Below are 24,719 nucleotides of genomic sequence, written 5' to 3' on the forward strand. Positions count from 1 at the left end.
CAGCAGTAGGGTTTTCAATGGTCCATCGTAGAGGACCCATATCCAGTCAGTGTTGAGGCAGCTACATTGGTAACCCAGTTATGGCCCAGATCAAGTTCACGTTTTTGGTTTTGATCTTTAAGGCCATCCACAGCTTGGGCCCAGCCTGAGGGAATGCTTGTCTGCTTATGCCCCCCACAGGTCACTTCACTCTGTGGATACTACTCAGTTGGTGGTCCCTGGCCCCATAGAGATACACGTGGCCAAGTTATTGAGACACTTCTAGGGAGGGTATGTAATTTTTTTAAAAGAGCAAAATGCTGAAGGACTGCAGTCATCTAGAAAGTTGCCCTCCAGTCCCATAAAATGAGTGTTCTCTATACTTTTAAAACTCTCCTGGAGAGCTTTGAAGTTATTATTAGTTCTAGCATTTAGTTCCTATTGGGTAGGTTAGGCAGACCGTGACTGGCTGAAGGTTTTATAACAGAATGTGGATTTGAACCTGGGTGTCTCATATCCTAATCCAGTGCTTTAACCACAACACATCCCAGTCTATTGGTCCACTAAATGAACAGTTCTTTCCATAAATAAGTATAAAATGGAAGGGAGATAGAGATAGGGAAACGGTAACAAATGTGTGAAACAAATTCAATTAGTAAGTAAACAGGTTTAAGAAGTGGGATACTTTGAATGTATTTGGCTAGATTTGGGGCAGTAACAGATTAGTGAAGAAGCTGCTCTTCACTTAAGTCACATTGGCATGCTATATCCTGAATGTATATCTTGAATTTATTTGGCTAGATTTGGGGCAGTAACAGATTAGTGAAGAAGCTGCTCTTCACTTAAGGCACATTGGCATGCTATATCGTGGACGACCAGTTTTATGCTTTGCCAGTACAACACATAACATTTTGCAAGCGTAGTGTGGCTAACAAGTAATACAATCAGGTGCAAGAGATATTATTTAAGCTTAAGATAAGATGCCATTCTGGCAATGGAGGCAGTGTAGTACAACACAGAACTTATTTTCCATTTTACATCAGCAAACACAATATATCAATGCCTTGTTAGCTATCTTAGCAACTGAGATATATTAATGTCACTTTAGCAATAGAAGTATATTTCTATTCATTGAGATATTTGGAAGAAAGATCCCTTTTGCCTTCAATTGAAGCCATGCTGTTAAAGTTCTCTCAATTTTAAAATTCTGTCCCAGTATGTCAATAAAAATTCAGAAGGTCTTGTCTGAAATTTTGATGTTTTGTTTTCCAACTCCATAGTTGTATTAATTTTTTTCACTTTTCATTCAGGTTTACTTATATTCCACATGTGCAGAAATTTTGGCTTCTAGCAATGGTAAACCACATATTACTCATACTTCTTAACAGAATTCAAGCTTTTAATTCATTTTAATGTCCTTTCTTTTAATTGGAATGTTTCTAAATCTCTAGGCAGTTTTACCAACCATTTTAACCTCCTTTTAATTTATCATCTAGAAAATTATAACTCTTCATTAACTTTGGGAGACAGAGCATTAAAATTGTGATATATCATTCCCCATTTTATTAACAATCCACTTAATGAATTCAATGCTTGAAGCAGATCTTAGTGATAATGTATGCATTTACAATGTTTTTTTAACAAGAATTTGGCAAAAAAGCTAATAGTAGAGCATACATTTAATTGCATGCAGAATTGTTCATGTATGCAAACTCAAACACAGAATCAAATGTACAGATTAGGAAAAATGTTAAATTTGATAAAAATTGTTATCTGGGCAGAAAACAAAAATGTATGCTTTAATTTGCTGCATGAAGCATTTATGGAATCTAAGAAGCAACAAAAGAGGGAACAAAGTAACACAACCTGTATACACAAGCTTGGAACCTGAAAGGTTGAGCAGCAACGGAATATATATTAAATATTAAAATGCAAATATTTATTTCAATATATGTACACATATAAAACTTTAAAACATCATCATATATCACATACTACTGCACAAATCCAAAACATTCTGACACGTGATAAACCAGAAAACCAAGTGCATTTCAATCCCTCTTCTTCAGTGGTTTAATATTTTAATAAACTAATGTGATATAGTAATGGGGACTATATGGTAGTAAACAATATGAATGAATAGTTTCCCACACTAATAGAATGTATCCAAATATATAGTGCCACCCTTATTGAAGCCCTCTCAAACTGAGTGAATTCTCAGGTGTCTTATAGAATATTCTATATTAGACCACCGAAGAAGTCCCCAACAGGGGTTGAAATATGTTTGGTTTTCTGGTTTCTTGTCATTTATCCATGTCCCAAAATGTTTTGGATTTGTGCAACAATGCATGATATATGTTGATGTTTTAAAGTTTACGTACACATGTATTGAAATAAATATTTTAATTTTAATATTTTATATATATTCCACTGCTGCTTAACCTTTCTGAATCTGAGAAAGTCAAGAATTTATTTTATACTGTTGACCTATATGAATAATTATGAACACAATCTGATTTGGGTAAGACTTTGATGTTTAGTTATACTCTGTTTCTCACTTTGGTGGTGTTTTGAGAACATAGCTGTTACATATGTTTGTATACATGTAGTGTGTATATGTGAGTCTGACTGTCTATTTATTGAGAGAGATAGAATGAACATATGCTTTCTCTGAGATGCAGTAGTTTTTCAAAGGAATTTTCCTTACACGTCATAGAGCTCCTCCTTTGGGAATAACTTATAAATGCACCCACTACAAAGTATTGTTTGAATACTGTATTAATAAAGGGCAGGGTGGGCTACAAATAATAATAAAATAATAATAATAATAATTAATTTTTGACAATCCAATAAACAATAAATCAGGGTACCAGGACACTCTCTACCAGACTTTCAAAGTAGAAAATGTTTGGCCACTGGAATTGAGTTGAAACAACAAAACAAAAAGCTTCATTGGTATATAGGGATCTTCAGATAGTCAAGATACACTGGGATAGATTTTGGATATACCAATGCCAAGTAGAGAGTAGAAGAAACTCTGTGAGCCCAAATTCTGGTACTGAACTCATCTACAGTATAGAGGCATCTCAAAATCAGATATCTAATAAAAGTCAGTCTGAGAGGATGAATATCATTCGGAGAAATGCATAGCTAAACCAGATGAGAGGTTACCAGTTGGTGCCAAGTTGTTTATGTCTTCAACAGAAAAAAAGGTTCAGCTGTTTCCAGAGAGGCAAACATTATCTTGTCCCAAAATCTAAAGGCAGATACCCAGACCCTTTCGTCTCAAGAAATCATGCCAAATTCAGGTTTCAATATGATTCCTCGAAAAAAAATTAGTTGAAAAGGTTTCAAGTTGGTTATGAGTATCTGGAAACAGTTTCAAATTTGAAATTATACCATCACTCAGCATTACTTATCTGGGTAGCAGAATGGATCAACAACCCAATAAAGAGAGATTTAGAGATCAAAAATGTTGGGCTTAATCGGGGTTTGCATAACTCACTCTGGCCTCAAGATAAAGGGCCACTAACAAAGGACATATACCTTGTAAGGGGGCCATTGATTAAAATCTAGAGAAGATACCAAGAAAGAATTAGCCCAGGAACATCCCCACTTAAATCACCTGTAGAAGCATTCATGAACCATGCACAAACACACAAAATTGGCCTGCTGAGATACTAAGATTTGATAACCTTGGAAGGAGACCTCAAAGACTATAATCAACTAGCTAAAGAAAACAAAAACTTAGACTGGTTAATACACAGACAATTAGTTTCAAGAATGACAGAAGAAACAGCTCAGCAAGGCGCAGAACTACAAGGTAACACAAATTTTGAATAGAATACAATAATAGAATAATAGAGTTGGAAGGGACTTCATGGGTCATCTAGTCCAAGTCCCTGCACTATACAGGACACTCAAATCAAAGCAAATATGCCATATCGAATACATGAATTCCTTTTGAAGGTGGATACAGAAGAACAAGTCAAGAAATGCATGATTAAATGGATGCAGAATTTCGGGCAAACAATCCAATATGAAGAAAAGGAACAGTTATGGTCAAAAACCTTAAAATTAACCAAATCCCAGCAACTAAAAGAGGGATGGTATAGAATATTTTTACCATCCCTCTTTTAGTTACTGAGATTAGGTTAATTTTAAGGTTTTTCACACACACACACACCCAATATAAGGAAAATCTCCTTAAAAACAGATGGCAAATGTTGGAGGTGTCAAAAAACTGTTGGATACTTTTACCACATGTGGTGGACCTGTGAAATCATACAAAAATTTGGGGTCAAAATGAAATATAAATTCCTACCACATGCCAAATTCATGTTACTGAGTTTCATGCCCACAACTATACCAAGAGAGCTGAGATAATTCTTTTACGCATTGGAGACATGATTAACAATGGTGCAAAGATGGAAACAGACTTCATTGCCTGAAACAGAAGTCTGGATAAACAAGCTGGAAGATACTGTCTCAGCTGCCAAATTATCAAGCTTACTTAACAGGGAATCACCCGAAGGTTTTCATCAGTGATGGGAATGCTTCAAGGTCTACTAAGGAACACAATTACACCTGGGAGCAGTAACAGTAAGAAGATGGTGTTAATGTTAAAGTGAATCTTTCCAATAACACACATGTCTTTTATATTCTTATAATTATCTATACATGTATTACAGCAATAACAATTAATATCAATTAATATTAATTAAAATAATTAAGAAACCAAAACAATAAAATTTGGTATACTACATGAGGGTGTTGTAATTTACTGACTAAACTCTTAGTGATGGCCTATCCTACAAATAGAGTAGGCTATAACATTTAAGAACAATTAATATGTATCGTAATATGAGTGATAAATGTCTAGTACAGTCAGATCTGCAACAGCAATATGAACACCAATATGGACCAGGAGCTTCTGGCCAACCTCTCTAAAGAAACAATAAGGAAAGAAGAAGGTAATCCAGACAAGCATACCGAAAAAGGACTAGATTAGGACAATTCTAATCAGACATGAACCTAGCTGGATAAAACAAATGAATGGAAGAGGAATACAAACAACATCAGACTGAACTCATTGCAAATATGTATGACTATTCTGGAAATAAAAATATATTATAAAAGAAAAAGAAAAGTGCCTGGAGACAAACAGGCAGTCAATGCAGATGTTTCAAAATTGATACATACAATTTTGTATGTATCCATACATACTACATACATACAACAACCCAAAGCACCCAAATGATATGCTGCCACATATACTACATCAAATTTAATTGTGCTTTTCTCTATAATTCTGTGAGCTGAGGCTTATAGTAAAGCAGTGTTTGCCACTTCTGAGATGAATAAAAGTCAGCAAAATACATTATTAAATGTGTGCCCATCTGAGGACTCTGTGACCATATGGGAGGACTATGAACGTTAAGGGAGATGGGACTATAATTATCCTACAGATGTGCAGATGGAATGATGGCTGACAAACCTTAGCTATTTTTGGTTGTGCTTGTTGATAATGTAATGTGAAAAGGATGCTGCAAATATCTCAGGAAATCTCTTTGGCATTCAAACATCCTGTTCAGCGCCCATGAACTCTTTGAGGCAATCAGGGATATGTTCAGATTGCATCAAGCTGCTTTAGCAGTTACCAAACAAATTTTCAACAGTCTACTGGTCAGAAACTCACAGCTGATTGGGGACCATCTGGATTCTGATCTACCTCCATGGCACAATAGCTGCACAGTGAACAGTATACTAAGAGGAGAGAGAGTACCAAGAGGAAAAAGTAGTTTTCTTCAATCACATTCAAGTTGGTTGGGAACACAACCAATTCTTCAGAGCTTCCAACTTGAAGAGGAAGTGGAAAAAGCTGATAGGTTGTTGTGGACAAAAAAGGAGAGAAATCACCCACCGTGCTAAATTTGCTGCTTCTCAGCAAACCTGAAAGGAAGTAAGGATTCATGGTGGGATATATGAAAAGGAAATCAACTGGGAGTAATCTTCTGATTTATTTCCCCTTAAAGATGTTGTGTACTGAGCAAGATTTTTGCAGCAGATCAGAAGCTGACTCCCTGCTGATTGATTTCTGATGGCTACAAATAGCCTGATATTACATATATGAACAAATTGCAGAGTCCATGAATTAATTTGTTGCTGAATCATCACTAGAAAAAAAGAAAAGAACTGGGGAAGAGGAAGATAATTCATATGTTTGAGCACTCCTAATTCTGAATTATGTGGATTTATATTGAGGGGTCAGACATATCAAGGGTCATGCTTTGAGGTGGAAGGTTGATAAAATTCCTTGGGCTTTGCCTTATTCTACACAATTCTATGCCTGTAAATGGAACAGATTTTAACGAAAAACTAGAAATGAAAACTTTTATGAGTTTATTCATAGGAATTTTTAGAAAACAAACATTGGGAAAGTAAAAACAAATAGGTAAAGGTAAAGGTATCCCCTGTGCAAGCACCGAGTCATGTCTGACCCTTGGGGTGACGCCCTCTAGCGTTTTCATGGCAGACTCAATACGGGGTGGTTTGCCAGTGCCTTCCCCAGTCATTACCGTTTACCCCCCAGCAAGCTGGGTACTCATTTTACCGACCTCGGAAGGATGGAAGGCTGAGTCAACCTTGAGCCGGCTGCTGGGATTGAACTCCCAGCCTCATGGGCAAAGCTTTCAGACGGCTGCCTTACCACTCTGCGCCACAAGAGGCTCTAAAAACAAATAGAAAATGTGAAAAGGGTTTAACTTTCCTTACTCTGATCAGATATCGTGAGTTTAAGAAAACAACCGATTTACATATTTCTGATAAGGTAACTTAACAATCATTTCAAAATTTCCCATAGCATAACTTAATAAACAGTACAATACTCCACAGAGATACAAAATACACAGAAGTAGACTATTTTAAATTAAATATTTATCTTTTAAAAGTTTGCCATTTCCTGCTGTGTAACAATTCAGAATTCCAAAACATGCACATTTTACCTTATTTGTGAGGATCCTTACTTTGTCCCACCTTCAGATATTTCTTCCAAATGTCTTAAAGTGGATTATTATTCTATGCTAGCCCGGGTTTTTATTTACTTATTTATTAGCCATTTGATTTCAACTATGGTTTTTCAAGCAGTTAAATGTATTTCTTTATGGAAAGTGGGAAGATTAACTGAATATCTTCTTTTTATCCTTAAAATAGATCTGAATAGATTGGCATTATCCTCTGGTCATATTTTCATCCACAGGGCAAACTAGACTTTACTTTCCTGTTAAGCATTTTGGTTTAATCTACTCTGCTTGGTATTGTTATGGCAATAAAATGGTCTCTTTCCCCCTCTTAAAATTAATATTTCCATGCTATTGTATATCTTTTCCAATAAATCAGTAAATTTGTTTTTTGTAATCAATCAATTTAAAATTGCAACTGCTTTTGATACTTGCTCATGTCATCTTTATTTCCTAGGTAGGCATCAATTGTTTTAAATCTATTAACATGATTGGATTAACTTCCCCACTGCCTATGGCTTAAATATTCTTTGTTTTGTAAAACTACAATCTGTTTTCTGAAATAGTCACAAAGATGTAGTAAAGAAGAATTTAAAACAAACTCACACTTTCTCTTCCCCACAAATAAGGACACAACCTCCTACTGATCGAAACTCCCATGTATACCTAATTAAACTATCATGGAAACACACCTAAATACTTAGTATCCATTAAAAAATACCAGCCACCATTCCGAGCCTTTTTTCTAGCCACAAAATGATCAGAAAACATTAGCAGCCATACTGTATATTGCTGTTCACAATGTGACAAGAACCCTAAGCAGGACATCATAATGACCACTCAATGACATAAGACAGTGGTTTTATTTATTTATTTTAAAAAATAATGAGAACAATTCAGCTTTATAATTCATAATGACATCAATTTTCTTCTCAAATTTTATTTGAATATTTAGCATAATTGATAGTTGAATATTCATTCTATGGCTTGCAAGAACTCGTTAAAAATGTCATCATTCAATTTCAACCTTAGAATCTTTTTTAATACCCAGAAAGGACAGTGTTGAAAACTCAATGTTGAAAAATGCGGGCTCCTGCTCCTACTCATTCCCGGACACATGAACTGGCCCAATGTGGAAGGTAGCAACTATATGCGAATCCTCCGGGTATTTTTGCCTCTGCTGGGTTTCGCCTGCTACCCAGAAATGCGAGCCCACCAAATAGGCTCCATATCCACACAGCCCCTTACAGGCGCCCCCATCTGTTAGGGATGCCAGCGCGCAAGTTTTGCACCTACCACAAACCTCGCTTCCAGCCAACCAACCACCAGCTGTGACAATAAATTTATAACTCCATAAAACATCTTTATTCTCTTACATTCATTTATTTATTTGAAGTAACTCTTGTTCTTTCTACCTTTTAACAATATAGTAAACTTACAATGCCGTTAAACTTATAAACTGAAGGAGGGTGGGTGGGCTTTCAGCTTGGCCCGGAGCAGGAGAAGAGGCTGGGGCCGTTGCCCCAGCTCCTTATAAAGGAGCACAGCCTTCCCCCTCCCCTTGCGGCCATCACACGCACCGGCCGCTAGGAATGCTGGGACATGTAGTCCCAACCTCCCCTAGTGTCTTCCCAGCATTCCGACCCTGCAACAGCAAAGGCCCCCTCGTCTATCCACAGGTGCACTTGCTTTGCAGGGGCCAATTGTCACACCTGATACAGACACTGCACACAGGTTCTTTGGCATGGAAATGGCCACAGCCATTTATTAATAGACAGTGGCCCAGTCTGGAAGCGACTATGCCCTCTTGTGGCCAGCCAACCACAAGGCAGCCCCCATTTATTCCTCAGGTCTTCAATGTATATAACCCGTAACTGCACCGGAGTATGCTCGCACTGTGGATGGTGCCAATGAACCCATCACAGCTTGTTGGATGGCTCGATGCCAAGACTCCACAGTTCCTCCGGGAAAGTATCCAGCCTCAGGTTTGCTGACGGAGACAAAACACGAAACCGATCCTCCTAGAATTGAGATAAAGCATCTGCCACGTCATTAGCCACCCCAGGGATGTGTCTTGCGTGAAAAGTGATGTTATAACCTAAACATGTCCTGACCAAATGCCTGACCAGTCTCATAACCCTTTCCAAACAGCTAGACTTTCTGTTAATAATGCGGACAACCGCTTGGTTGTCACACCAAAACAAAACCTTGCGGTCTTTAAACAAACCTTTCCACAAGGCGACAGCCACTACTAGTGGAAAGAGCTCGAGGAAAGTGAGGTCCCTCAATATACCTGTGTCTTTCCATCCTGATGGCCAATGCCCGGAACACCACCTGTTTTGGTAAATCACCCCAAAACCCAAGCTACTGGCAGCATCTGAGTGAACCTGCAAAGAGTTTTCTGGGGTCAATGGTGATTGCCATATAGCAACCCTGTTAAATCCCTCCAAAAACTCCAACCAAACCTTTAATTCCTCTTTTATTGATTTTGACAAATGCTTGTGGTAGTGGGGAGAAGATACACCAGCTGTAAACCATGCCAGACGCGCACAAAAGGCCCGACCTGGCGACACTGCCTTACAAGCAAAATTCAGATGACCCAGAATCACCTGCATATCTCTCAACGTACATTTTTTCTTCCCCAAACCACCAATCAAATTAGCCAAAGTACTCAACTTGTCCTGCGGCAATTGGAACACCCCAGCGATGGAGTCCAGTGGAATCCCAAAATAGGTTAATTTGGATACTGAACCTTCAGTTTTTTCATCTGCTAAGGGCACACCCAGTTCATCAGTCAACGATTGGAATGCTGCCAAACGTTCACCACAGGCAACAGAATTAGCCAGGCCCACGATAAAAAAATCATCCAAAGAATGGGTGATATATGGGCGTTGTGTTCTCTCTTTTAGCTCACATCCCAAGAAGGTGCTGAATGTTTCAAAAGCCACACAGAAGATTGAACATCCCACAGGAATAGCCTTATCAACATACCAACACCCCTCAAAATAACAGCCCAATAAACAAAAGTCATCTGGGTGAATGGACAGTAAATGAAAATCGCACTTAGCCATAAGAGACCCCCAACCACATGCTCGAATGATTGCCACCGCATGATCCAATGATGCATATTTGATTGAGCACAATTCCTATTGTGCTATTGAATCATTGACTGACGAACCTTTTGGGTATGACAGATGATGAATCATTCGATACTGTCTGGGGGCCTTCTTTGGCACTACCGCTAAAGACGTTACACTTAAATTGGAAAGAGGAGGAATATTGTACGGACCCACCATTCACCCTGCAGCACACTCCTTACCAATCTTGGTTGCCAGGATCTCAGGTAGTTGGCCTGCCAATTTTAAATTGCCGCTCATCGTTGCGACCCTCAAGCCTGTGAAAGGGATCCTGAAACCTTCGGAAAATTCCGCTGCAAGATAGGTTGCCACTTTTTTATTCAGATAGCAACTCAAAAATTGAAGCAGCACTGCCTGGCTTTGCTGAGCCTGCCCTGCTTGTGTCTGCCCCATAGCAACTGCTCGAGCTGCCCTCCATCTGCCCTCCCATACGGGCCCTCTACAGCCACTACAGCAGCAGGTGCTGCTTCAGCCCCAGGTCCCATAGGCCGCAATCCGGCCTGTTCCCCACCTTGGCCTGTCTGGATATCCAGAACGCCACCTGCTGGTCCACCCATCTGTGGCAATGGGCACCGTTGTTGTCTTCCAACGGCCCTATTCCCCCATTCTTTGGTGCCATAGTTAGACTCCAGTCAGTCAAAATCCTTTTTTTTAAAAAAACAAAACCTTCTCCGCCCTACTAAATAGCACGATAAAGGCCGGGGACGGATCGTCCTCCAAACCGCTCCTGCGTGTTATTAGGGCCCAATGACTCCAATTGTGGCAGGCCGCAATTGCGCAGTCGTTTTTTTTACTCACCCAGCACTCCAGCCTTTCAGCTTGGCCCAGAGCGGGAGAAGAGGCTGGGGTCGTTGCCTCAGCTCCTTATAAAGGAGCACAGCCTTCCCCCTCCCCTTGCGGCCATCACATGCGCAGGCCGCAAGGAATGTTGGGACATGCAGTCACAACCTCCCCTAGCATCTTCCCAGCATTCCGGCCCCACGGCAGCAAAGGCCTCCTCGTCCATCCTTAGGTGTGATTGTTCTGGTACATATTACATAAAGCATGCACGCGAATTAGCTAAACTTTCTTTATGCCGTTAAATCAAAGTTATTTTAGTATTATCTTTTATTAAAGAGAGATTGCAAATGTTTCAATAAAAAGACATAACTACTATTAAAACTATCATATGCAACTGTGAAACATTTTAGCCTTTGAATGCACACACACACATGCATGCAGACAAACTCTGTAAAGAGCTGAATGCTTACTTTTCAAAATTATGTTTAGGTTTCACTTGATGTTTGCAAAGGTTCTACCATTAAAGCATAAACAGGAATTTCTAACAGTAACCCTACTGTTGAAAAAAAGACTATAAACAAAAAAGAAAATTGCTTATATTCATGCATGCTGTTCGGCAACAGCATTATACCATAAGGAAAGTGGTAATAATTCAAAACAGCATCTTGTAATAAAACAGTTTTATGCATCCCTCTCAAATTGTTTAGTGTTCAAATCTCATCAGATAGCCGAGTAAGCATTACACTTTAGGACAGTAAATCTCAAACTCAAATATGGCATCCACAGATATGTATTTTAGCACTAATTCTAAAACACTTACAAGTTAGTATTTGTAAAGATTGAGTAGTCACATATTTAAATATCTGAATGCCATTTGCTTTGTCAGCTTTAGTAATCAAAGTTTATTCTAGAGATAAGCCAATTGGGTTTTCTAGTCACACTGCACTCATAATATCAGACATTCAGTCACTTTAATAAAAATCATAGAATCATAGAATCACAGAGTTGGAAGGGACCTCCAGGATCATCTAGTCCAACGACCTGCAAAATGCAGGAATTCACAACTATGAGTTATGAGTTATTTTGTTTATATGAACACAGCAATCATGACTATGGCTTTTTTGTTTGTTTCTTGTGGTTTTTAAGAATTCAAAACTAAGTTGAAGGCTAGGTTTGACAACTGTAGAAGAGAAGGTGATCCTCAGATTATTTCACAGGGTTCTATGAGAATTTTAACATTTTACCAATACTGAAACACCTGTATTAAAGCCAGAAAAATATGATGTTGTTCAGAGAGTCAGAAACCCTGCATTGCATGAAAGATGCATAACTGACATTGCTGGGACCTTAATGTCATGCATAACTGACATTGCTGGGACCTTAATGCTGGCACTGATGAAATAGTCAGCATCTGTGTCACTGACAGCTTCATGTTTGGAAGACTCAGCACCTGCAACATCAGCCCTGCCACTACCACTGCCAGAGCAGATGGAGGAGGAGGAGGGGCAGGGCAGCAAAGAGCTGGGGCATGATCCACAAGACCTGAGTGCTGATTGCCCTTTCTACTAGCTTGGCCCTTGACTTCGTCTGCATCTCCTTCCAGCCCAGACAGCTTGCTAGAGTGTAGAAGGTGTGTGTGTGTGTGGGGGGGGGGGGGGTTATTGACTTCACTAAGTGCCACTGAAGCTCTCGACTTATGGCCTGCAGATGGAGGGCAGGTGAGGGTGATCCAGCAGATAACGCCTAAGGCCACAGCTGTGACCACTGAGCAGGTCAAAGGAGCATGCACTTAAGTAAGGTGGGAACTGTACCTGCTTGTGGGTGCAACCTGAGTGCTAAACCTACCCATCGTCCTGTAGTCCGATTCTTGTCTTCCTTTACCATAGCAAAGCTCTACAAACTCTTTGACTTCTGATGCTTGGACTTTGACTTGGCTCCTGACTCAGCTCTCGTGGTTCCTGAACTTGGCTTTTACTATGATTATCCTCTTGGCTCACCCTCTGGACTCTGACTTGCTTGGTTGGTACCAAGACAGAGAATGGACTAAGATTTGATATTCAAAACACAATTTGGTTGCGGCTTCCTATTTGTGGATGTTGGAACTCAGACTTCCTCTTAGGTGTGCCTCAAGAGGGCAGCACATTTTGCACCCAACACATTCCATGCGGCCTGCACTGACAGCACAGATCTTTCTGGCCACCATGGAACTGCATCCAGTACTTGACTTACAATACGATAACATTTATTTTGTTTAGCCAAAGGCCATTACAAAACATAATTAAAAACAATATGGTACAAATACGGATAAAACAATATTTCTCCAATATTGCGTACATAAAACAGTAGACGAGGGCTACTGAGTTACAATTTAAAAGAAACACGGTTTATCAAGGTGGGGACACCTGTAAAAAGCTTTGGCTCGGATCTTCCTGGCGGCTAGAGCGAAAAGTGCCACCCTATATGAAATAGGGGTCGACATCTGATAACAGATAGGCAACTTTATCAAAATCAGAAGTGGGGTATGAGTTTGGTAGTAACTTGGCAAGGAATTTGCCCCTGGGTTCGGAGTACAGGGGACATGCCAAAACATAGTGGGGCAGGTCCTCCACAGATGAATTTCCACATATACACAGGCGTTGGGCTGTGGGTATTTGGAGATATCATCCAAAGAGCATGGCTGATGGCATCATTTCAAACCGCAAAGATGTTAGGGCCATTCTAAGATTGCGTGTTGTAATGTTTACTAAATATGATGCTCTAGAGTGGTCTTTTTAATTGTTTTATACCATGGGGCTGATTGTGATAGCAGAATTGAAGAGTGATCAATCAATGAATCTGCTTTAAGCACCCAATCACGTACATCAGAGATATTGGCTGATGTATGCAGTAAGTTGTCTGGTATGGTATAGCATGAAAGAATGGAGCTAAAGAAGTCAGACCGAGTCCTGTCTTTGCTCAATACGAGCTTAAAACTTTGATGGCTTAATGAATCTGATTTGGTTGTTGTGTCTTTCTTCCAAGATTTCAGAATAGCTAAGTGGGCATGGGCTTTCAGTGAGGGGAAACCAAGTTCTGCCCTCATCAGGGCTGTGGGAGACCCTTTTGGAAGAGCCAGGATATGTCTGAAAAAAAGTTCTGAATGGGCTCCAAGCTGTTGGTTATTTATTCTTTCCAGCCCCAGATGTTGATGCCATATAGTAGGTGAGGAATGACCATGGCTGCAAAGAACTTTAGAGCTGGGTCAACTAGAAACCCTCCCCTGGTGTAGTAAAATCTCAGAATGGCTCCAATGATTTTTCAACCAGAGGCCTTTATAGTTGCAAGGTGGGCATTCCAGTTTAGGGTCTCACTGTGATTCCAAGATATTTAAATGCAGTACTTGACTTAGCTCCTTGCAATCAGGCACTGAAGCAACAAGTGACTGACTTGGTGGCTCATAACCAAACACTGGAGACATGACTACAACTGTTCATGGCTATGGTGCTCAGGGTCCAGCAAGCAGCTGGAGGTGCTACTGTGCCCAGTGCTTCCTGTCCACTCATGGCCTAGGTGAAATTCAACAGGAGCCACAAAGACTTCCTGATGTTCCTGGCACAGGTGACAATGTTCATTGGGGCATGGCCCTGTGAGTTCCTCACAGAGCAAGCCAAAATCATCTTCACCATGAGTCTGCTAAAAGGAGTAGTTGCCCGGTGGGTCACCTCTTTATTGCTCACAGGCATGCCAGAGTTTGCCAACTTCCAGCCGTTCATAACCAAGCTGGAGGAGGAGGTGTTCAGAGATGCACAGAAACAGTGTCTGCAACAGCTGTGCCAAGTTACAAGGTAAGTTTGGGACTATGCTACAGAATTCCAGATCCTTGCCCAGGACCTGGATTGGAATGAACTAGTCTTGGCTGACTGGTTCATGTCAGGGATGGCCAATGAGTTGCTGGATCAGCTGGCACAAGTGGACAGGCCACACCATTTGACCAAGCTTCTGCAGCTGTGCTATCGCACAGACAATCACTTAGAGGAGCACCTTCTCACTTTGGCAGGGTCATGCACTCATTCCTGGGGAAACCAGTCACCCCTTGATCTTCTACTCTGAAGGCGTTGCCCCCTCCAGACTTGTGGTAGTTGATGCAGCTGGATCCAAATGAGAAGCAGAGGTGGTGCCAACCTGTGCCTGTATTGTGGGGGACCAGGAAATCATGCAGGGGAATGTCCTGAGAAGGGCAAGCCTCCAAGGGAAGAATTGGGAAATGCCCTCTCCCAAGCAACATCAGGCCTGCTTGCTTGGGAGGAACTGGAGGTTTCATCCCATTCTTGCTTCTGCCAGTTTGACTGCAGCTGCCTGAAGAGCAGTGGATATTTGTACATGTCCTGGTAGGTTTCGAAGCAACCTGATCATACATGGATAAGACTTTTCAAAAACAGAATGCTGTTCTGGGTAAAAGATGTGCCATCCTGGGTGGGGGCAATTGATGGGCACCTAATAGAATCGGGCCAGGTGGAGTGGGAAATTGAACCACTTTTTATGCAGGAGCAGCAGCACATGGAAACCCTGACTTTTGACATAGCCCACATACCCCACTTTCCCCTGGTGCTGAGCATGGACTGGTTGGCCCAACAAAAACACCTGATTGAATGGTAAAAGCTAGATATCCAGTTTGGCAAGGACTGTGTTCATGCCGCCCAACTCCTGGCTGCCACTGAAATGCAGGGCATTCCTCTGGAGTGCAAGGATTTTGTGGACGTCTTTGAAGAAAAAGGGATGAAGCTTCAGCCCCCTCACCGCCCATATGATTGTGGGATTGACTTGAATTTAGGAGCCCAGCTACCAGTATAGAGACTGTATGCACTCTCCAAAATTCTATATAAGAACCATCAATGTGGATTTATTCGCCCCTCAATGAGCCCAACATACACACCTGATCTCTTTGTAAATAAAAAGTTTGGAGAGCTACGCATGTGCCATGATTACTAGGCCTGAATGACATCACCGCTAAGGACCAGTACCATCGCCTGCTCATCTAAGAATTCCTGGAGCAAATAAAGGAAGCCCGGATCTTCACCAAATTAGATTTGCACACAGCCTATAATTCACTTAGAATCCGGAAAGGAAATGAATGTAAGACTGCTTTTGGTACTATATATGGACAGTATGAGTACTTGGTAATGCCTCTTTAGCTCTGTAATATGCCATCAGTCTTTCAATGATTCATCAATGATATCTCCCCAAAATTGTCTGGAGAACTACATCATCATTTATCTTCATGATATCTTGGTGTACTTCCTCAGTCCAGTGCACTTGTGCACAGGCTGTCCATCCAAGAAATTGGACACCAGTTGTATGGGACTATTCAAAGTGATCAAACACATCAACCTGGTTGCCTTTAAGCTTTGAATTATTCAGACCTACCAAATCCCTCTTGCAATGGGTGGTGATGGAGGTTCCTCGGCCACTTACACACGCCCCCTGGCCCCTATCCCAGGAACTGGGGAATGTTATCTTTTTTATTATTATTAAATTTGATTTTTATACCGCCACTCCCATAACTGGCTCACAGCGGTTAGCATAATAGAAGCATCATACAATTTTAAATCCCCATAAAACAATTAAGACAATTTACACATATGGCAATGGTGGTGACCTAATATAGCCATTCCTCCTATTCCGGGCATTGGTCAGTGTAGGTGAAATAATAACTGAAGCAAAACATAAAATGGAATAAAACCGGCTAGAGGATGAAAGTAGGCCCCTCAACAGTCTAGCACTGCCGTTCAATAGGGCCTTAGGAGGGGGGGGGGTCAATGAACCCTGATTGGGTAGTGCAGCCAGGTACCAGTCAAATTGACACACAGCTGTTTCTACTGGCTGGACTCTTGACAGCGACTGCAACCCCCGATTTGCACAAACCAGTGATCCAGACAGCTTGCCAGATTATAGAAGGTAGTAATGGGTCAACTTCATTGAGTGCCTCTGAAGTGCTCATGGTCCACTGTCAAAGCAGATAGAGGACAATTAAAGGGTGATCCAGCAGATGATGCCTGAGGCCACAATCGTGGCCACTAAGCTGGTCAAAGGAGGTTACACTTAAAGAAGACAGGGACTGCACTTGCATGGGGATGCAACCTGAGTATTAAAGCTACCTTTCATCCTGGACTCTGGTTCCTGTCTTGGCTTGCTACAACAAAGCGCTGCCCATTTGTTATTAAGTTTCCTGACCTCAATTTTGGTTTCTGGACTCTGGCTTATCATACTTGGACTTTGCCTTGGCTCCTAACTTGGCTCTCTCAGTTCTCAACCTCGGCTTGTAGTATGACTATCCTCTCAGCTCACCCTTTAGACTCTGACTTGCTCGGTTGGTACTAAGACAAGGATAGGACTGGGACTTGGCATTTGGAGCACAATTTGGTCTTAGATTCCTGGCCGAGGGTGGCAGAACTCAGACTTCACCTGGACGTGCTCAGGTAGGGCAGCACACTTTAACGCTTTAATTATTGGTTTTAGGGGTTTTTAGGGGATTGTATTGTTTTTACCTTGTAAATACCTTGTAAATAAATCCAAATAACAACAACAACAGCAACTTGCTTTCTTTACAATCTGCCTTTCTCTCCAATAAGAAGTAGCTTATGTTTTTCTCCTGTCTCCAATATTATTCTCCCAGTTGTGAGGGATATAAATGTTGTGCTTATACAACTACTATGATTTGTGCATACTGAGGCAGACTCATGTATGTTCCATATTATTATTATTATTATTATTATTATTATTATTATTATTATTATTATTATTATTATTATTATTATTATTATTATCCTTTGATAGTCTGGTGATAGTCCACACTAAGGGGTTGAATGAAGTCAGACAACACTCTGATTTGATGTCACTGGTAACATATTAAGAAACAGAAGTTTACTTTTTCACATTTATATTTGTTCCCAAACAGCTCGCAATTCAAACAATTATACTTAAATTATAATAATACTAGTTTCAAAGCCCATTTATAAAAATGGGCTTTGAAAGGGGAGAAGGGGGAAGGGTAAGGGACATGCTCTCACCCACCCACCTTCCCCCCCCCAAATGCGGGCCGGCGCCCCTCCCTCCCAGGGTGAGACAGAACCCCAGGGCCACTCACCGGCTTCGCGCAGCTCCTGTCTGTTAACGGCGCGGGCGTGGTCCTGGGGTGGGCAGAAGGCCAGGGTGGGCTGCAGAGGCGGCGGGCAAGCGGCCTCCTGGTGGGGCCAGCGATTTCATTGGTGGCATTTTTTTCGCGGCATCCAGCCGCATGCAGCATCCAGCGTGCTGGCGGCACCAGAGTCCAGTGAAGCAGCTTGGCAAGCGGCTGCCAAGGCGAAGCACCTCCGAGAGGTTAGGCCGGCCGCAAGGAAGCCCCCGGCGGTGGGCTGACGCGGCGAGAGGCTCTTCGCGCCTCTCGCCGCGTCATGCCGCCGGGCAGGGAGCCCCCGGCAGCCGCGTGCTTGCGGCCGGCCAGATGTGTCGGAGGTGCAAAGCGCCTCCGATGCGTCAGGCCAGTTGCAAAGGGAGCAACTGCGAGCCGCGCTGCGCGCAGCTCGCAGTTCCTGGGGCTGGGAATCGGAGGGACCAATCGGCAGGTCCCTCCGATTGTCTGTACGGAGGAAGGGTCCAATCCGGACTCTTCCTCATCACGGACACATCCCGCCCTAGAACCCCTTAGCCTTTTATTTAGTCCATGGCACCCGCGGTGCCACGGGCGGTTTAAAGATAATGCAATAGTAATCAAGAAAACAAAGACAGCAAGATATGATAGTGATGATATCTCTAGAGTTCTGCTCAGAAAGCAGAATACTTTCACTCCTGGAATGTTCCTACTCTCCAGAAGCTCTACTAGCTATCAGTAGGATCCATCAGAATAGGGTATAGAGTGGGACGGACATGGTTGAGATAAAGCCAATCCAGGTATGTGTTGATGTTATCACTGTAGTTCTGCTCAAATTATGCCAAAATACTGAATACTATTTGCATATAAGTAGATACCATATGAGACAATGATTCCCTCAACATGTGCAAAACAGTCAAATAAGGTGGGTCTTCTGACACCATTCCTTTGAACCCCACTGAGGCTGATCCTAGGACTGTAGTATGAAAATGGAACTAACTCCAGTTGTAACAAAGCTTAAACAAAGGAAGCATTAAGTAACAGAGTTACCAATTGCTTCATATCGGCTATACTTGACCATTATGTTTTACAGTACTTTAGTCAATTATTCAATTGCTTTGCTAAAAATATACATATATCAGAACTCAAATTGCTTAAAATTTTTATAAATATTTAACTAGATTTGGAATGTGGGAGAAATTATTGAAAATTACTAATCAAAGAGGTGTGACAAGCAGATAAATCAGGCTCTTTTAGCCAAAACCAGGAGGTCTATGAGGAGTAGAATATTAACTGTGTAATGGTAACTAAAGTACATATCTAAACTCATGGAATAATATAGCCATATGGTCACTGGAATGGATCAGTGGAATAATATGTGGGTTATATGCAAGGGGTAGAATATTAAGGCATAGTGTTCTGTAGATATTGCCATTTTGTGGGATGATGCAGAGGTGCCTTTAAACATTTATTATATATTATACATTAATTAAGAGCCTCTTGTAGCGCAGAGTGGCAAGGCAGCCATCTGAAAGCTTAGCCCCTGAGGCTGGGAGTTCAATCCCCGCAGCCGGCTCAAGGTTGACTCAGCCTTCCATCCTTCCGAGGTCGGTAAAATGAGTACCCAGCTTGCTGGGGGGTAAACGGTAATGACTGGGGAAGGCACTGGCAAACCATCCCGTATTGAGTCTGCCATGAAAACGCTAGAGGGCGTCACCCCAAGGGTCAGACATGACTCGGTGCTTGCACAGGGGATACCTTTACCTTTATACATTAATTAAATAATTAAATATTAATGCTTTACTATAAACATAATATATCTTCACTGCAAACATTATATATGAATTCATCTTTACATTTATGTAAGATCATTTTCTCATGAAGTAACAATAGCATAAGGAAACAGGAAAGAATTTAGAGTGAAACTGTGATTGTCACATTCTGCTGGAAAGCAGGGCACAAGTCATTTTGCAAGTTATAACAGTTATTACATTACTTCTGGGCTCAAGAAGCATAAAAGACAAGGTTTTAGCAAATATGTTGTTTCATGAGACCATTGCTTCTGATATTTATCTGAGATTAAGAGGGACGGCATCCAGTTTGATGTGTGTTATTTCCATGTTCCTATTTTTGAAATGAACACTGAGTGCTAAATAGGGATCATTGGAAGACTGAATGGGCAGAAGAAGAATGAACAGCCAGGGGAAGCTAGAGACATAGGACCAGTAAAAGGTTATGGCTAGAGAAGAAGAGGTGGTTCTTATATGCTGCTTTTCTCTACCTGAAGGAGTCTCAAAGCAGCTTATATTCACCTTCCCTTTCCTCTCCTCCCTGTGAGGTAGGTGGGGCTGAGAGAGCCCTGATAGAATCATAGAATCATAGAGTTGGAAGGGGCCATACAGGCCATCTAGTCCAACCCCCTGCTCAACGCAGTCCAACCCCCTGCTCAACCCCCTGCTCAACGCAGGATGATACTACTGCTTGGTCAGAACAACTTTATCAATGCTGTGGTGAGCCCAAGGTCACCCAGCTGCTTGCATGTGGGGGAGCACAGAATCAAACTGGTCACCCACTGCACCTCTGGATTTCCTTCCGGGCCTGCTGGGGGCAGAGGCTGCCTGGACGTTGCAGTACCCAAAACGTCTGGTTTTGGGTGACTTCAACATCCATTCGGATGCGTCGCCTTCAGGACTTGGCCTGGACCTAGTGTCAACCATGGAGACAGTAGGGTTCTCGCAATTTGTTGCTGGTCCCACTCATTAGGCCAGTCACACCCTCGATTTGATCTTTGGCGCAGGTGTAGCAGTAGATCTGGTTGCGAATAACATTTTCCCATGGTCAGACAACCACGTCCAGATGGCTCAACTGAGGATACCACCCCCTCCCCATTTGGGTGAAAGACAGATTTTAGTTCTCCCACAGAGACTTATGGATTCCGAGAGATTCCTGAATGCTCTGCAGGACCCGATGCCCTCTGGCATCTCATTAACAGCTTTGGTGGAGGACTGGCAGTCCCACCTGAGAGTTGCTATTGACAAGATTGCTCCTAGGCGCCCTCTCCTCCTTCGCCTCAAAGAGGCTCCATGGTATACCCAGGAGATTCGGGAGAGGAAGAGGGAAGTGAGACGGCTTGAGCAAGTGTGGAGGAAGCCTCGTGATGAGGCTACAAGAACATCTCATTGCACACTTATGAAGGCGTATGAGAATGTGGTGAAAGCGGCGAAATAAGACTTCTATGCGCAGAAATTGTGATCTTGCCCAGCACAATTATTTAGAGTAATTCAGTCTCTTACTGCCCTTGAGGAAGGTTGTCAAATGATAAGGAAATTGGATTTAAGCTGTGCAGATTTATCAAGCTACTTTGTGGACAAAGTTCTGTCGCTCCATCACGACCTACCTACCATGATTGATACAGTTAGTGAACTGGAAGTTCCTTGGCCATCACTGGGGATAGTGTTTGATGGTTTTAGGCGGCTCTCATTAACCAAAGTGAACAGATTATTAGGTTCAGTAAGAGCAACCACTTGCCCCTTAGATCCCTGCCCATCTTGGTTGCTTAAATCAGGTGACCAGTAGATAGGAGACCCTTTAAGGGAGATTATCAATTTCTCCTTAACATCTGGAGAGTTCCCTGAAGGACTTAAAGAAGCAGTGGTGTGTCCTTTGCTGAAAAAAAAACATTGCTAGACCCACAGGACCCCGCCAGTTACCGCCTAGTCTCGCATCTTGCATTTCTGGGCAAGGTGATAGAGCAGGCTGTGGCGGATCAGTTACTAGCATTTCTGGAAGAAACTTCTACCCTGGACCAATAATAGTCTGGCTTCTGCCCTGGCCATGGGGTGGAGACTGCGCTGGTCGCCATGATGGATGATATCCAGTGCCAGCTGTTTTGGGGCGTTTCCACCGTACTTGTGTTGTTGGATCTGTCAGCTGCATTTGATGTGGTCAACCACAAGATATTGGCCCACCGCTTCGCTGGAACTGGGATTGGGGAGATTGCTCTGCAATGGCTGGTCTCCTTTCTCCAGAACAGGACCCAATGTGGGGTTCCGCAGGGGGCGATACTCTCCCTCACGCTCTTTAACGGGGCTATGGGCTGGGATGTCACCAATATGCGGATGACACCCAGCTCTACTTCCTAATGGACGGCTGGATGGACTCCCTCCCCCAATACATTTGCCAGTTGTTTGGAAGCAGTGGCTGGATGGCTCAGGCAGAGTCGCCTGAAACTCAACCCCCCAAGATGGAGGTCCTGTGGCTGGGTAGAAGAGGGCTGGATCAAAAGCGCGCCTCCCATGCCTGGATGGAGTGCAACTACCACCTGCTCCAGTTGCCAGAAATTTGGGCATGACCTTTGATGCCACCCTTTCTAAGGAGGCTCAGGTCACAAAAGTAGCCCGGATAGCATTTTTCCATCTTCGCCAAGCCAGGCTAGTAGCGCCCTACTTGTCTTTGGACCACTTGACCACAGTGATCCATGCAACCATCACTTCCATACTAGACTACTGTAACTCACTCTAGCGGGCCTGCCCTTGTCCCTGATCCAGAAGTTACAACTAGGCATGTGCGATTTGGCCGCTTTGGCGCAGCCAGCGCTGCGGGGTGGGGAGGACAGTGCCGGCAGCGGTGTGACAGCGAGCACAACCACGCAGGTGCGGAATTCTGTGCCTGCGTGGTTGCGCCTGCTGTCACGCCGCTGCCGGCACCACCCTCCCCCCTGAGGCACGACGCTGGCTGCGCCCGGACGGAACAGCCACCAAAGCGGCCGAATCACACAAGCCTAGTTACAACGGGTACAGAATGCAGCTGCTAGGGCCCTCACTAGGACATCATGGAGGGCCCATGTACAGCCAGTGCTGCAACATCTGCACTGGTTACCAGTTTGTTTCTGGGTTAAGTTCAAGGTTTTGGTATTAACCTTTAAGGCTATACGCGGCCTGGGTCCTGCCTACCTGCGGGACCGCCTAGTTGCTTATGCCCAACCGCAGGACCCTTCGCTCTGTGGGTATGAATCTACTGGTAGTCCCAGGCCCTCAGGACGTTTGCCTGTCCTCGACCTGGGCCAGGGCCAACCTGATGGAATGAGCTCCCGGAAGATCCAAGGGCCCTGTCGGAGTTGCCAACTTTCCGCAGGGCCTGTAAGATGGAGCTCTTTTGCCAGGCATATAAAATTCCTATTATTGTGTTTCTATTGTTGGCCCCCAGAGAAACTGGTTAGCCAGTTTGTGAGATATGGCGCTAGTCTATGGAGACCACTGGTCTGATCCAGTAGAGGTGTTCTTACGTTCTTATGCTGTGATTTCTGATGCCCTAAACAACTTTGTCATGGGTTTACAGTCCAGGCTGTGTATTTCTCACAAACACACAGCTGGGCCCCGGTAGAACAGATTACAAAAATGCAGCAGAAAACAAATAAAGGATAAATAACTACTTGCACACAACTTATTTTACAGCTTTAAGAGTATTTCTTAATCATTAAATTTGCCTTTAACTAATTTTAAACTAATTATTCCTTTTCAGCCATGCTTCATTATAAGTATATCCACTATGTGTTAATATGCAGAAAATTGGAAAGTGTTATATAATGGCAAATATCAGCAGAATCTGACAAACGGCAGTCAGATAGATATAAATTACACACAAGGCTATCCATTTTAAATATGTTTATTTTCAGTTTAGAATTATATCAAAACATCCATTCAGTTGTAGAATTAATATGCATATTAAATTCCTGTATATTTGCAGCTGAAAAAAAACTGAGTGCAAATGTTTGCCAACATAGTTTATGTGTTTCTATTGAAACTGTATAGTGTTTAATTCATACACATCTATGAATTACACAGAATATGCTTCAGACTTTTGCTTCAAAAACTATAACCCCACAACAAATATGTCATAAGTGGCTGTTTTCTTCAATAGGAAATTTCATTAGATCTGTGCATTAGCATTCATAATAATGGAGTCCATGTATGTATGGAGAGGACAGATAGAGACAGATAGATGGGTAGTGATTTTTTAAAAATAAGAAATATGCTTTCATCTTTATGTTTTATTGCATGAAGCTGCTTTGATCTAGATGAATTCCTCTTATGACAGGGAAGGACCTTTAACACTTCAGCTGGTCCATCAGGTATATTCTATTTTAAGAGGTAGGAACCATAAGGTGGGTCATACATGTGAAAATAGAAATAAAAAAATACTCTAATGCAAAACACTGTTTTTCTGAAATGCTAAAATATGACATCACATTCAGCACTCAGGGTTATGTGTTGTTAAAGCTTTCTTGACTGATACGAATGGTTTTATCAATATAGCTTTGCCTACATATTAGGAAGATTAGCAACTTAATAAAATGTTGAACGCTGCATAATGGCTTCAGCCTTCTGAATATCACTCATTACCAATTGAGAGAGCTATGGAGTTACAAAGCCTGAGGCAGTTGTAGTTTGAATTGGGAAGCAGAGGCCTATTTTTATTTTATTTATTAAATAATTTATTTTGCTGGACATGACAAACACTAACATTCCATTGGTGTAATGCTGCTTGTGAAGCTGGGGTGTCTCTCCCTGTTGGGCTGGTGGGGTGAGACATAGGAGTGGTGGACCCTGCTGGCCCAGCATCAATTCTGAGGTACACATGAGTGAGCTGACAACATAACTTGCAGTTGTTACAACAAGG

At 42.2% G+C, this 24,719-nt stretch overlaps 1 protein-coding gene across 11 annotated transcripts in view; it reads right to left on the minus strand.

Annotated features, from left to right (window-relative positions):
* Window positions 1-24,719, minus strand: part of TENM2 (teneurin transmembrane protein 2) — a 1,331,635-nt gene that overhangs the window by 1,091,280 nt on the left and 215,636 nt on the right. The gene's annotated exons all lie outside the window — the stretch shown is intronic.

Source organism: Paroedura picta, chromosome 3 (assembly GCF_049243985.1).
Source record: "Paroedura picta isolate Pp20150507F chromosome 3, Ppicta_v3.0, whole genome shotgun sequence".
Classification (NCBI taxonomy): Eukaryota; Metazoa; Chordata; class Lepidosauria; order Squamata; family Gekkonidae; genus Paroedura; species Paroedura picta.